The following is a 12,273-nucleotide window of genomic DNA, read 5'->3' as shown; positions in this document are numbered from 1 at the left end:
AACAAAAATAAAACATTTGGAGAGCATTTTGAGTTCGTCTGCCTTTACAACTTTAAGAATTGAGGGATGCCATTTCATCTTTATCAACTCTTTGAATCTTTCATGGGACTAATAGCAGCGACACATCTCATTAAGATCACATTAGTCCCTAATTTAAATGTCATTAATACACTAAAAACCACATAGGGGGCAAATGCACTTTCACCTAGGCCCATACGCTTGGACCTGGAGTGGTCGATGATGGTATGGGTCCCCGTCGGGCGAGATGGAGCACAAACCCAAGAGTCAGGCGAGACGGAGCACGAACCCAAAGGGTTGAGCGAGGCAGAGCCCGTGGTCTCAGGGTCGGGCGAGGAAGAGTATGAACCCAAGGGGTCAGGCGAGGTGGAGCCCGTCCCCAGAGGTTAGGCGAGGTGGAGCCTGTGGCCTTGGGGTCAGGCGAGACGGAGCACGAACCCAAGGGGTCGGGCGAGACGGAGCCAGCGGCCTTAGGGTCGGGCGAGGCGGAGCCCACCCCTAGAGGTCGAGCGAGGCATAGCCCGCGCACCTAGGGGTCGGTTGGAGCTGTAGTCACGCTCTTGACTACTCGGATGAATCAATATTGACGACCATTAGCTCCTCCTCTTCGGGTACCCTAATATTGGTCCCCGACAGTATCCCCCGACCCTATGGAGGAGTAGAATACTCCTTCGGAGGCTTTTTTGAATGGGAGGACTCTGATGGCCTTGGCCTTCTTTTCTTGCCCACAACGTGTCCTGGGGATGGCGATTCCCTTTCGTCGTGATCGGACCCCTCGGGGGTATAGCCGTGAGATTTGGTGGGTTAGAAAAGGTCTTTTCTGATTTCGACTCCTATGGGGGTCTATCGTTCTGCGACCGTGCGTTCGGTCTCCTTGTGAGTCCAACTTTCCTCGAGCCCCTGCCTGTAGCAAGGGTTCGGTCGAGGGTCGGCTCGTCTTTATGATCGTCTTTCCTCAAGCGTTTTTTTCTGATAAAAATAGAGGGCCTAAGCCGTGCCATGATTTTTCTCTATGAACGAATCATGGTGCTCGGTGAGCTGTTAACGGGCTAGTCTGAGTGGGGCCCTGGCATCTTGTTCGTGGGGTTCCGGCTTGGGTCAGCTGGTGACCGACTCCAGATTCTCAGCGGTCAATCCATATAGTTCTTGGGTCTGTTTGACCGATTCCGATGGCTCTCTGCCTTTCTTCGAGGAAAAACCTTGGATCATATTCTGTCGAGACTCAAACGTGGGTCGAGATGCCCACAGCGCTCGTGCACCCGGGTACTAGCTGCTAGCGGGCCCATCCTTTTCCACCCCTCATTCTAAAGGTGCCCAGAGCTGTTGTTGAACCCATCGGTGGGCCAACCTTCGAACTCCTAGGCCTAGACTGGCCGTAGGAGCGTTTTCAGCTCCATATTCCCCTTACCTGCGACGGGTCGTGGCCTGTTCGTGGAGGCGAAACGTCTAGCGCATTTTCCGAGGGGATGACCATAGGTTGTGTGCGCACGCCTCATGATGAGACATGGTGACAAGTCATGGAAGGCGCAGAGATCTAGGTGGTCCATTAGTTTTCTCGCACCCGTTGCCCTTATAAAACCAAAGGGTTAGCCCTTCGTGTTTTATACGCACGCCTACATCCTTACCTCCGCAGCCACACCGCTGCCAACGCTTAGGTTTCCTACATCCGCATCTCCACCGCCATTGAGCTCATACTCATCTGCCCCCACCTCCAATGGATCCATGGTGCCGTTCCGACATCACTTCCAGCATGGAGGGCCTCGTCTGTCGTGGTCTTCTCCATGCATGGACCTCGGCCGAGGAGTGTGATAAGGACATGAGCTCCATGCATATGACCTTGCTTGGAGATAGAGGATGAGGAGTTCAGCGAGGGTGTCCTAACCAAGAAGGAGGCCCCAAGCTCATCTGGTTCGAGTCACCCAGGTGGAGGCCCAAATCAAGTTCGAGTCCATTTCGGTTTCTAGGACCAGTCTATCATAAAACTGGTCACACAGGCGTGTCCGGGCTCTGTTTTCGACTATCGACATATGGATGGAAAGCTAATTAGATAAGGAAGCCAATGCAAGTGGTCTCACATCAAAAGCCCCTTAGAATCAACAGGAATCATCGAAACAAGTCAGTGTCCAGAATCTACCAGGGTGCTGCGACACCGTCTTTTGGTCCATTGAACCTTGTATCATCTTAGAGCCCATTAGGGGGCGCTCTAGGGGGGTGACGTCCGGGGCTCTATAATTAGCATCCCTCGCTCTCCTTAGGGTTTGTGTTTTGTTTAGTTCCTGATTTCCTCATAAAACAGATGTTGTTTTGCTGCAACTGTGTCGCCAAGGCCGCTTGCTGTGAACTAGGGCCCCTGTTCTTGATCTTGTTTGCCTATGGCGATTAGTGCTTTCGAATAAAGACTTGAACTCCTTCTTGTTATTATAAGCCTCATATTTATTTGCAATTTTAGATTGTGTTCATCCCGTTCTTGCTTATGTTCTCGATTCACTTGTAGGAAAGCCTTCTCGGCGAGGTCAATCACGTTCACACGATTGATAACCAACGGAGAAGTGGTGTAATGGTTGTGAGGGTCTGAATCAGTCTTGGTTTAAAGCCTAGATCATGAACATCGAGTCTCCACCAATCGACGCTATCGTACCTATCAAAGATCGGGCCTTGTCTACATCAGAGTGGTTGCTGCCTGGCGACGAGGATTCGCCGTCGCTGCCCGATGGCTATGTGGTGTCATTCGCCCACTTCCATGAGCGTCGGCTCATGACCCCACCCACAAATTCCTATGGGGCTGCTGCACTTCTACAAGATTGAGTTGTAGCATCTCAATCCAAATGGGATCCAGCACATGGCGGCATTTGTTGTGCTGTGTGAAGGATTCCTAGGGATCAACCCCCACTTTGACTTGGGGAGGTATTTCTTCATCGTCAACCTCCAGAAGAAGAGGGAGAAGGGTGGTAGGCAGGAGCTGCACATGCCGATGGGGTGCACTGGCATCCAACTTTGGAACAATCGGGTCGGCGAGTACCCGTCCATGTGGCTCTCAACGTCCATGTAGGCAGGAGTCGCAGTGGTCTGACTCCATGAGACTAACTTTGAGAGGGGTGGCACTAGCCGAGGGACCTCATCCTCATGGAGCACCCAACGCCGCTACCAAGGGATTCGGCCATGAGGGTGGCGAATCGCATCGAGGGCGAGCCGCTGAGGAAGATGAAGGAGGACAAGAAGAGGAAGAAGCAGCGGAAGCTGTGGGCATGGGAATGAGGGGAGGACACTAACGATGATGATGACAATGATGATGGTGACGACGATGAGGTGATGGAGGAAGAAGAAACAGTAGCCGATGACATTGAGTGAGACAACCTGGAGAACGAGGATGCCCTAACAGGCATCGGTTTGTCCTTGCAGGCATCGGGACCCTTCCCGTTGCATGGAGGGGAGGGCATGTCTGGGGAGCTGGTGGAGGTGGGCTATTCCGATGCCCCCTAGGAATCGATAGAGGCAGGATGTACCATTGGCCTGCCCCAGGAGCCAATAGAGGCAGGCGGCTCTGTCGTCGCGCTCGAGGTGCCAGCGGAGGCGGAGGCCTCCGCCATCGCACCCTAAGAGCCAAGGGGAGCAGAGTGTTCCACCAATGTGCCCTAGGACTTGCCAGGGGTGAGCCCCCCTGCTGAAGAGCAGGGGTGGGCCCGAAACAACCACATTCCGATGAGGCGGAGCAAGGGTCAGGGGGTTCATCCCCCAAACGCATCTGTCGGTCGACAGTGCTAAGGTGAGTTACCAATTCCTCTGTTTTCCTATTTTAGTTGGATTTCATCGTGACTTATGTTTTTTGTCCCTTGTAGCGTCAGTAGGCATCGGAATCCTTTGGCGCTGGAGCCACAGAAGAGCATCGCCCTCCAATCAGGGCGGCGGTCGTCGGCTAGTGTCGCACCCATTTTGGGCGGGAGCGATGCTTGTGTGACCGCGTCGTCGGCCGATTAGGCGCCGCCCATGGTGGCGCTCGTGCCCTCAGTGGGATGGGCGGACGCGTGCATTCAAGGGGTGCCTTCAGAGGTCGTGGAGCAGCCGGTGATGGCTGTAATGCCACTGCCAATGGCGGGGCGGACGGGGCTGAAGACCGTGGCGTGGGGTAGCGGCGGTCATGATAGATGGGTCATAGCTGGGCACAACCACAGCATCGCTTGAGGCATTGGCATGCCCTGTGCCATTGGGGCCTAAGCGATGGCGCCTAGCGTTGGCTAGATAGAGGGGGGCATGACCGAGGGGAGAGGTTTGTGTCCGCACCGCTAACCCCTTCCGTCGCCGGAGGGGGCATCCCGATAGGGACATCATGGCGAGAGGGGTCGACGGTGCTTGGGGCTAGCGAGGAGTCACCCCTGACCCTAACATCGGTGGGAAGTAGCTCACCCATACGGGGCGAGCCCCTACTCTAGTGGATGGATCCGTGGATCCAGCGTCGATGCTTTTTACCCTTGATGACGCCGCATAAAGCATGGAGTGGGAGAGCGTCGACATGCGGATCGCTTCCATGCTCGAGGCCCTGGACCACGCCACAGGCGCATTGCGTGACGTCGTTGTTCCCTCCGGCTGGGTATTGCTTGGTCCTGCTTCTTGCCCTTTTTCTTCCTGTATATACTTTTTGTATCCTGACCATCATCTCCCTGCAGTCCCTTATAGCTCGCAGCCGGGGGAAATCTTGGTTCCTTCGTCAACAGAAGGAAGCCTAGGATCGCCTCACCGAGGAGGCATGGCTACGCGGGGAGGTGACAGCTTAGCTTATTGCCGCCCAGTAGAGGGTGGTTGAGCTGACTCCCCTCGCTGAGGAGGCGGCCAATCTTTGGTCGTGGGTGGCCGAGTCCTGTCGGGATGCTGATGAGGCTGAGAAGGCGTTCGAGGCCTTGACGGCGAGGTCGTGGAAGGATGACGAAGAAGCCACCCGGGTCAGGAAGGAGCGGGATGAGTTGCTCCAGAAGGATGTTGAAACCTGCTAGCGGATCCTTAACCTTCTGGGCGAGGTTGAGAAAGAAAGGGATTTGAAGCTGGGGGCCGAGGAGAAGCTTGCGACCCTAGAGAAAAGGGCAAGCCTGCATGCCGTGGCGGTCGCTCGGCTGTGCAAGGAGCGGGATGAGCTGATCCAAACCACAGAGAGGCTCTGCTTGGAGCATGGCGCGACTCACGAGGAGCGCGACTAGGCTTTTTGAGAGCCTGACCAGGCCTACCAAGAGTGCAACGACTACAGCAGGAAGTTGGCTCCCTCTAGGCTGAGCTCGAAAGGGAGACGACCCAAAAGCTGGCAGCCGGGAGCGTTTTTGCTGGGCTGGCTATGGATATCGCTGAGGTGAGGAGAAATCTTTAGGCAAAGAGTGATGAGCTCGGTATCCTAAGCACCATCCTTGGAGTGGTCTGCGATGACCTTGAGGTGGTGCTGTTGGAGGGGACCAGCTCGCTCGTGGCTCATGCCGTCGAGATCACGGCTTAGGTGCGCTAGTTCGAGAGGAATGCCCTTCGCGCCGGGATCAATCAGTCCTTCACGATTGCTCATTCTCATTATGGGGACAACATCGATCTGGAGGCAATGAGCCACGACTACATGCCCGGTTATGAAGTCCACGAGCTGGAGGAGATGGAAACAGCGGTGGCGCCCATTTTGTAGGACCTGGCGGATAGGATAGAAGGCATAGTTCTCCCCTAGAGGGGCTAGTTAGTTAAATAGGTCGTGTGGTCATTTTTGAAATAAGCGGACAAGTTTCGACCCTTGTGCTTTGTTTAAACAAGCTTGTTATTTCGTTTGAACAAATTTGTTCTTTCTTCCTTTTTATGTGTAAAAGGGGTTAATGCGTTCCGACCCTTCCTATTGTTAAGACCATAGAGCTCGAGGTGTGGTCGAGAAAACTCTAGTCACGCTGGTAAGCAAGAGTGCCGTAGCCGCTGGGGCATAGGTTTCTTACAGTCCGACTAGTTTTACTCGATGTTCGTTTCCACAAACATTGCCTCTAGGTTTTAATCGTGAGAAAGGGGTCGAGCACAACGGCTATTTTAGAAAGGGTATATGTATACCCTTATCAGCCCCTAAGTGAGACCTAACCCCTTGTCGTTGCCAAGGTCAGGTTTCACTAAAGATCAAGAGAGACGATAGCGAAACTAATAGGAGAAAGAGTCTCTTATTTTAGAAACATTATCCTTAGTTTTTTGTACGTATCCCCTCCCTAGGATCTGAGCCATTGTTCTACAACTGCGCATTCGGTCTCCTTGTGAGTCTAACTTTCCTCGTGCCCCCGTGCATAGAGGGGGTCCGGTTGAGGGTCGGCTTGTCTTTGTGATTGTCACCCCGTCCACAGTTTTCGCAACCGGAGGGGTTGAGCTAACGTCACTTGCCTCGATGGCTCAAGTGACGCGCTCGGTGAGCTCACTAATGGGCATGTCTGAGTGGAATTCGGGTCCATAGTTTGTGATGGGGTCGGCGTAGCCCTCATGTGGCATTCCACTGCTCCTTAACCCGCCTCCCGGTAGATGCCCGAGTCGTTCCAGAGATCGACTCAGGTGACCTATTGGCCTCCCTTCGATGAAGATTCTGTAGGCTCGGCTCAAGGTTAGGATCGAACAAGAAGGTTGAGATGACCCTATTCGCTTCTGAACGGGTCGAGCAAAGGCCACTGGGGCTCATCTGCGTTTTCTCCCCTGGCTCTGTTTGACGCGAGGCAGCCTCAAGCCCTTCATGGGCCAGCCTTCGAACCTCGATCGGTCACCGCTCATATCAAATGAGACGACTACCGCTTCATGACGCGACGCGAAGCGTTGTGATGCAATAATTGTATATGCGATGCTTGGATGTATGAGAATAGATGAATGAATGCTCATGCACTGGAAAAGTAAAGCGGAGATTGGTAAAGTTACCTCGATGGCTCGAGTAAAGGGTTCGGGGAGCTCTTACCAGATATGTTTGAGTGAAATCTGGGTCCACTGTTTGTGACGGAGTTGGCCTAACCCGCATGGGGCATACTACTGCTCCTTACTCGTCTCTCGACAGTAGCCTGAGTCATCCGATCGACTTGGGTGACCTGCTGGCCTCTCCACGATGGAGATTCCACTGGTGGGCCCCTCCAAACCCTTCCTAGGAAAGCGGAGGCTAAATCTCGGGGTGCGGGCAACAAACTTTGATAATGCTGGTGAGCAAAAATGCCATAGCCGCTGGGGCATAGGTTTCTTGCGGTCTGACCAGTTTTACTCAGCATTTGTTTTCACAAACATTGCCTCTAGGTTTTAATGTGAGAAAGGGTCGGACATAGAGAATGTCTACCGAATAGACACTCTTACCAGCCCTTGAGTGAGGCCCAACCCCTTGCTGTTGCTGGGGTTGGGCGTCACTTAAAGATTGAGGAATCGATAGCGAAACTAATAAGAGAAAACATGCATAAATTAAGGGTGACCCGTCTCTCGGTAGCGGCCTAAGCCGTCCGATTGACTTGGGTGATCCGCTGGCATAGGACTTACCTTAATGGCTCGAGTGACGGGTTCAGAGAGCTCTTATCGGATATGTCCGAGTGGAATCCAAGTCCATCGTTCATGACGGAGTCGGCATAACCCGCATGGGGCTTCCTACTGCTCCATACCCGTCTCTCGGCAACGGCCTGAGCTGTCCGACCGACTTGGGTGACCCACTGGCATAGAACTTTCCTACGGAGATAGAGGATGAGATCATCCTCCCCAAGAATTTGGTTAGGCAGATAAGCCAGGCGATGAACTCGTAACAAGTGAACAAGCTCTTAAATTTCGTTATGGCCAAATAGATTTTTAGCCCATCTCCCCTTTTTGTATAAAAAGGTTAATGCGTTCAGACCCTTTCCGTCATTAAGGCTATAAAGCTCGAGGTGCGGGTGAACAAACTCTGATCACGCTGGTGAGCAAAAGCATCGTAGCCACTGGGGCATAGGTTTCTTGCAGTCCGATCAGCTTTACTCAACGTCTGTTTCCACAACCCTCGCTTCTAGGTCTTAATGTGAGAGAGGGTCGGGCATAGAGAATGTTTGCCAGGTGGATATACTCTTAAACGCGTACCGACTCTTTCCATAGTTAAGGCTAAAAAGCTCAGGGTGCGGAAAAAACTCTGATCACGCTGGTGAGCAAAAACGCCGTAGCCGCTAGGGCATAGGTTTCTTGCAGTCCAACTAGTTTTACTCAGCGTCTATTTCCGCAACCCTCGCTTCTAGATCTTAACATGAGAAAGGGTTGAGCGTAGAGAATGTCTGCTGGATAGATATGGTCATATCAGCCCCCGAGTGAGGCCCGACCCCCTGCCGTTGCTGGGGTTGGGTGTCACTAAAGATCGGGGAGTTGGTAGTGAAACTAATAATAGAATGTGTGCGTATATTAAGGGTAAAAATGACATGGCTATTCGATGTTCCAGGCGTTGATGAAGACTTCGTCGTTGATGGTCTTGAGCTTGTAGGTGCCTGGTCAGAGCACCTCCGCGACGACGTACGGTCCCTCCCACGGTGGAGAGAGCTTGTGGTGGTTCTTGTTTCTCTGGACAGGGCAAAGCACCATGTCCCCGACATTGAAGGCCCAACCTTGCACTCGACGGCTGTGGTACCGGCGCAACGCTTGTTAGTACTTGGCCAAGCAGAGGAGGGCAACGTTGCGTGCTTCATCTAGCTGGGCTCCTTCCTATGCTCCCCCTTGTTGGAGCTTCCGGACAAGAACTACTTTAAGAGGACGTAGTCCTTGTATACGTGCTCGACGAGGAATGCATGGTTCGGGCATGCCCCTTCGAGCAGCTTCTCGAAGTGGTTTGGGGTACCCTCGGCGGGCTTTTGACCCCCCTTGTGGTCGGTGGTGGCCATGAGCGAGCCCTCGTGCCTCTATTTGTTCTTCTTGTTGGGACAGTTGGAGGTGCCTTCACTAGCGTCCTTGTCCCGCTTTGCCTTGCCTTTGAGACGGTCGAAAATCACCCCGACCGCCTCCTCGCCCGAGGCATGGTTGGTGGCAATGTCGAGGAGCTCCTTAGTGGTTCGCGGGCACTTACATTCTAGCTTGTGAACTAGGCGCTTACGTCCTATGACGTCGGCGTCGGCGACATTGGGCAGCTCGTTGTACTGCCATGAGAAGCACCAAATGTACCCACGAAGAGTTTCCCCGGACTTCTGTCGACAATTTTAGAGATCCCATGGGTTCCCATGATGCGCGTATGTGCCCTAAAAGTTTCCCACAAAGATCTCTTTTAGGTCCACCCAATTTTGGATTTGGTTGGGCGAAAGGTGTTCTAACCATGTTCGCGCCGAATCAGCCAGGAACAATGGAAGGTTGCGGATAATGAAATCGTCATTATCTGCCCCACTGGCTTGGTAAGCAAGCCGATAATCCTTGAGCCATAGTCTGGGGTTCGTTTCCCTAGAGTATTTTGGGATGTTGGTCGGCGGTCGGTACCGCGGTGGAAAGACGGCGTTGAGGATGTGTCGGCCAAAGGCCTGAGGTCCCGACAAGTTGGGGCTCGGGCTTTGGTCCTCGCCGCCATCATAGCGCTAGCCACGACGTGGGTGGTAGCCGCGGCTAGCCCCCTCCCTCGCATCGCCGTGGGTACGCCTGCGGGCGTCAAGGGTGTCACGTGCGTCATGGTAGAGGCCGAGACGCTCATGCACCGAGACCACGGTGCACGGCCTGCTGCCTTGCTATGCCTAGTGAATTGACACGTCCTTGTTGGGTCGCTCTAAGGGCATGCGCTGGCTGGCGTCGAGCTCGCGTCGTTGGGATAGCGAGCTCTCGGCCTGCTGCGTCGTCGCACGCTCGAGTAGCGTGCGAATCTCACGATGGGCCCGATGATCCTCGGGCATCACGGGCCCCGGAAGCACCCGGAGCAAGGCCGCAGCAGCAGCGATGTTCTGGCTCACCTGGGTGAAGTGTGGGAGGGCTTCATCGTCCTCAATGATCCTTCGGTTCACGTCATGGGCCACGGTGTGTGCACGCCCATCATCTCTATGGCGCTCGATCTCTTGTTCGAGCTCCGCACATTCCTACTAGAGCTGGAGTCATGCTTCCTCGATCTCTTGGTGCCGGGCCTTCAGCTACTCCACCTGCAGGCAAGGTGGGGCCCTTGCATCCCCTTTGACCTCGTCGTTGAGGTCATTTGTTGGGGTAGCCTCTCCCTCATGGATGCTTTCGATGTATCCCTCAGGGGTACCTGCCATGAAACATTCACACGAGGGGTGACGGCTCCCCCTGCTAGAGTCAGAGTCAGAGGGCGACCCCATGAACTCATCGTTCATAGGGGATGGGGGCGTGCATTGCGCCACAAGGTGGTCAACGGTCTCTATGGCGTGGCACAGACCGAACGGGAGCACTGTCGAGGCGCTCTAGATGAGGTCTTCTGGGGAGAGCGGCTCTCCTCCGGCAAGCTACGTCATGATGTTGGCGAACGAGAAGGTGAGGTGGCACAGGTCCTCCCGGGATGGTCGAGGTCCTAGGAAGGTGCCGAGCTGGCGCTCTAGCCTTCCGTAAATGAAGCCGAGGAGCTGGTCACTCCCGGGGGCGCGGGCCTCCAGTGCGTGCAGCTGTAGCTCCTCAAGCGCCTCGACGATCGCGTCATGGCCAGCAGGGTGGAGAGGTTGGACTACGGCGGGAGCATGTGCTAACTCTCCCTCCATCGTGACGATGAAGTACAGGTTCTCGAAGCGCACGTGTGTGCCCGGGACCCAGCTGACACCGTGACTAGCCATCCGAGACCTGGTGAGTACGTCGAGACGTGCAAAAGGCCCCTACCTGACGCGCCAACTGTCGGTGTTTTGAGTTACCACCGGTGAGTAAATTTCTAGTATTACGCGTCTGGCTCGGATGGTATGCTTAGAGGACACGGGGTTTATACTGGATCGGGCAGAAAGTCCCTACATTCAGTTCATCGCTGCTGCTCATGTTACAAGCACTGAAATTTGTAGTAGGGGTTACAAACGGGCGAGAAAGGGAAAGGATCCCAAGTCTCTGGTGGAAGGAGTGAGTGGGTGCTGAGAGCTCGATCGCTGCTCAGCCGTGTGTTCGTGTCATGCTTTTGTGCGGATCTAGATCCGATCTCGATGGGTCGATCCCCCCATTTCATGGGGCGCCCTGCTTTCCTTTTTATAGGCCAAGGAAAAGTAGGGGTTACAATGGAGGAAAAGGAGAAGAACGAGAGAGAGAAGAAGGCCTTTAGGATCGCCGGGTCCTTTTTCTTCACGCGGATCCCGCCGATCATGTAGATGTCAACAGGGATGGCTCCATGTTGTGGCCCTGTTCGTCACTGGTGCCATGCGTGGGCGTCGTTTGCCGGTCATGGCATTCCATTCCGTCCCGACGGACGTCGTGGTGAACTGACGCGTTTATCAGCGTTCGTATGAGGGTTAGGCAGAATAGCACCGGCATGCCCGACGCTGTTCTTGATGTGAATCCTTAGGTATGGCCCATCATGGCCACGGGTTACATCGAGTCGTGCTAGTCTCTTCCCCGGTGTCAGAGTTTTGACCCAGGCCCATACGCTTGGACCTAGAGTGATCGGCGGCGGTATGGGTCCCCGTCGGGCGAGACTGGAGCACAAACCCAAGGGTCAGGCGAGGTAGAGCCCACGGTCTCGGGGTCGGGCGAGGCGGAGCACGAACCCAAGGGGTCGGGCAAGGCGGAGCCCACCCCCAGAGGTTGGGCGAGGCGGGGCCCGCGGCCTCGTGGTCGGGCGAGGCGGAGCACGAATCCAAGGGGTCGAGCGAGGCGGAGCCCGCCCCCAGAGGTCGGGCGAGGCGGAGCCCGCGCACCTGGGGTCGGTTGGAGCTGTAGTCGCGCTCTTGACTGCTCGGATGAATCAATGTTGATGACCATTAGCTCTTCCTCTTCGGGTACCCTAGTATTGGTCCCCGACAATAGCCCACTGCAACATATGCAACATCTCGATCTACTTTTACAACATCTTTATGAAACACTTGCAACATACCTCTAAAACATCTGAAACATTTGAAATGTACGCTTGCAACATCCATGGTATCTCGGTGCGACCTCCTCCGCTGTCTACACCAGGGCACCGCAGTATAGCAGGAGGCGAGGCCGGAGGGCTTCCGCGCCAGTGCCCGATGCTTCTCCTTGCGCGGCGGCCTCAGTGGCAGCTGGTGGCCGAGGGAGTGGTCGCCACGCATGGGCACAGCAGTGCCCGCGTCGTCCGGCGAAGCGGGCCAGAAAACAGAAGCAGCGGTAGGAAGCAGCGTGGCGGCGCGATGGAGCAGGAGAAGGAGCAGCGCGAAGTGACCGTCGACA

The sequence above is a fragment of the Miscanthus floridulus genome, chromosome 5, assembly GCF_019320115.1.
Source record: "Miscanthus floridulus cultivar M001 chromosome 5, ASM1932011v1, whole genome shotgun sequence".
Classification (NCBI taxonomy): Eukaryota; Viridiplantae; Streptophyta; class Magnoliopsida; order Poales; family Poaceae; genus Miscanthus; species Miscanthus floridulus.
Note: the sequence above shows the minus strand (reverse complement) of the source record.